Here is a 3,454-nt window from a genome sequence, read left to right on the forward strand (position 1 = left end):
ACCTAATGAGAAAATATAATCACATCATGACCAGCAAGCCACTGAGCAAAAAGATGACACAACCTCAACCACACACAAGAGGGAGCACAACCTGCTGGCTGAACTCTGAGTGATCCTCTTGGATGCCATGTGGGAGAAGCACTGCTCACATTCCACAACATTCAGAGATATGAAACAGGCCTTGTTTTAGTCCACTGAGTTTCTGGGATATTGTCAGCAGCAACAGATAACTGAGACATTTAGACAATATGAACCTAGGCAATAGCTTTAAGGTATAACACTTTTCTCTATTTTTTTCACTTTCTAATAGGTTCTAAAGGATCATGTTTGTGAAACTTTTGCTCTTGTTTAAAACAACAAAACCTGAAAAACAGTACATACCATGAGAATTCTTTTCCAAGCTGTCCAGCTTTAATCACATTTAAATGCTAATGACTCTGGTTTTTGCCATGTTCCATCTGAGGAACAGACAGGTATAAAATGAAAACCTTAAAAACATAAAACACACAACTTGAGATCACTTGCAACCTAAATTTTTCTTTTTGCTTCCATCTAAATGTTGTCACTTCCCAGTTTCCTATCCAGCTGTAGGTGCTGCCTGATTGCAAACCTGACCCACACACTCCTCAGTCACCCAGAAACTGATGAGGCATGGACCACACCCCTTCCTTCATGCCTCAACATGGCTAAATTAAACCAGGCACCAACACTGACCCTGCATCAGCATGGCAACCCCAGGCCCCCAGTAGTGTGCAGAGGATCCTCTGTGATGGTGGCAACACAAAGGGGGGCTTACCATGCCAGCTGGGGACACTGGCCAAATCACACTGAGCTGCTGTCCTCTAGGAGGCAATGCTGACCTGAAAAGGTCATAGGTTTTAAATGTGAGAAATAACACAAAAAGCAAAGACATGCTCCTTATCAGTACATACAGCAGAGCTGTTACTATACTACAGTATACTACATTATACTTCTAATATATAATTATAATACAACACTAAATTACAATTGTTTATTCATTCTTGCTAAAAATTTTACTTTTTGGGAAACACTTTCTTTGCTTACACAAATCAGCAAACTTGCAGTAAATTTGATACACATTTTAAAAGAAAGTCAAGTCCCAATTTTCTTATAACACTTTGAATTTCTACTAAAGATGCAGTCTGAGGGGCCTTCACCAAGAAGGGCATGTGGATGCAGTCCCTCTACCGCTGGGACCTGCCTCTGTGGGGAAAGCTTTCTGCAGGAGGAATAAAGGGATGATGTGAATCAAATTCTTTTTGTTTGTTTCTTGGGTGTCTGGCCAGTAAGGGGATCCAAACCACTGACCTTGGTGTTAGAAAGTGAACCTAATTCTTAAAAGATGATTTTCAAATGAAAACTTTGGGCAAAAGTTTAGAATATTTCAAATAAATATGAATGCTCCATTATGTCAATCTCCTTACAAATAAATTCCACTTTATTAACAGAAGACACAAACTTACTAAGTTAAAATTTAGTTATTACCATTTAACAGAACTGATACTTTACGAGCCCAACAATGAAAGCTTGGATACTTTTTCTGCTGGAATCCTAAATACAAAACAAAAAACAAAAAACAAACAAAAAACCTCCAAAAACCTAGCTGACAAAATCTCTTGGTTCAAGCAGAGAGCCAGGCCTCACAACACCGTTGTTGTTGGTCACTGTTCACAAGTAACAGGATTCATATTTTCAACATCTCACTTTATCTAGAGATCCTAAAAGAAAATTAAAAAATAAATTATTATAGCTGTTAAATAACTGTAACTAAAGCCACATATCAGTAGTTTTAAAATAAAAAGGCACTACACTTTCCAAGTGATCTTATATTTGAATGTACATTATGTTACCCACAAATACATCTGGGGAGTTAGAAAAAAGCACATAACACCCTCTCTTTAAGGACTTTAACACAGAAAGGCAGATATTACCAGTACACTCTGAGAAGAGAAGGGACTAAGAGAGCCCGGGAAGGAGCGGACAATCTTGGGTTTGCCCAGGGGGGCTGGCAGAGGCACAGAAGATGAGGGCTCAGAGGTCAGCCATCAGGCATCTCCTTCTTTCCAAGTATAAGCCTGCTTCAGAGGTGAACTCAGTTCAACAAAATCCAGCACAGAGCAGAGAAACACGAACAAAAGGTGAAAAGCCTGAATAAAATTGTATATAAATGTCACTATTCAAAAACTCATAATATTGTAGCTATGTCATCATTTTAATCAAAACCTAAGAAAATCTTTAGAAGACTAATGTTTACAATTACTAAACATCAATGTGGCACAGTTCATCTACGTGTACTTAAATAACATTTCTCCTTCTAGATCCTCTTTCAATAGCCACACCTAAACACTCACTTGAGATGCTTTTATTTCTAGGTAGGACCTGAATATCTACCTTTTTCTAGCACATCTGCCCCAGAGCCCACCCTCCTGAGCAGTGCTTACCACCTCCTACCTTCTCACCTGCTCCAGCTGCCCCCTCGAACTGTGGTCTCCCTGGTGACCTCGGAACAGAGAGGAAAACATTCTGCCTCATCCTTTTAAAGAGACGGTGACCATTTAGTGTTTATTGATTAGCCCAATGACATCATCATGGTCACATAATCTCTTCAATGTAGTAAACCTACCCTCAAAATGCCTGCTTCAATAATTCAGAAACTGCCTGGAAGTACACTTTTATATTTCACAACACTGAACATTTATAAAAGCAATGTTCTCAGGAATGAAAAAACAGTTTTAAAAATTCAAATTCTATATTAATCTGAAAACATAAACATGTTTATGGATTTAAGTTCTGAATAATTAGAAAAAATATAGTTATTTCTGTTAAGTAGAATGAGATAAAGGACATATTCAGAACAGATGGAATCATTCCATATATGCAAAACTGATATCTTTTTATAATTTCTCCAACACTGGGAATCTAATATAAAATTTCAGTTAGCTTGTGAAATAAAAACACATGTATACCAAGGCAAAAGTAAAAAACAAAAAATTGTTAAATTTCTAGCACAACTCAGAATTAGTGTATCACTCTACCCACTACCCAGCACATTACATGGGGAACATGGTCAATCACAGCATATTAACACTATTTTTTCTCAACAGGAAGAGAAAGGTGGGCTTCTCTGAAACTGGGAAAGTAAACAAACTGTAGGGTAACACTGAATGTACTGAATTTAAAATTATCTTTCTACATTTCTAAGCACAAATTTCTTCTCAGCTGAAAACTGCTCTACTTTCTACTAACTAGAAGTAGGGATGATGCTATGAAATCTAAGATTAAATATTATGTATGCATACATTTGTGCGTGCATGCATGCACATGTACACACGCATGCAGAAACCTGGACTGCCACAATGGAGCCTATTGTCCAGGCCCAGGACTTGAAGCACTGGGAACCTCTCCCCACTCCACCTCCCAGCCTGAACCACCT

This window comes from Cynocephalus volans, chromosome 4 (assembly GCF_027409185.1).
Source record: "Cynocephalus volans isolate mCynVol1 chromosome 4, mCynVol1.pri, whole genome shotgun sequence".
Classification (NCBI taxonomy): domain Eukaryota; kingdom Metazoa; phylum Chordata; class Mammalia; order Dermoptera; family Cynocephalidae; genus Cynocephalus; species Cynocephalus volans.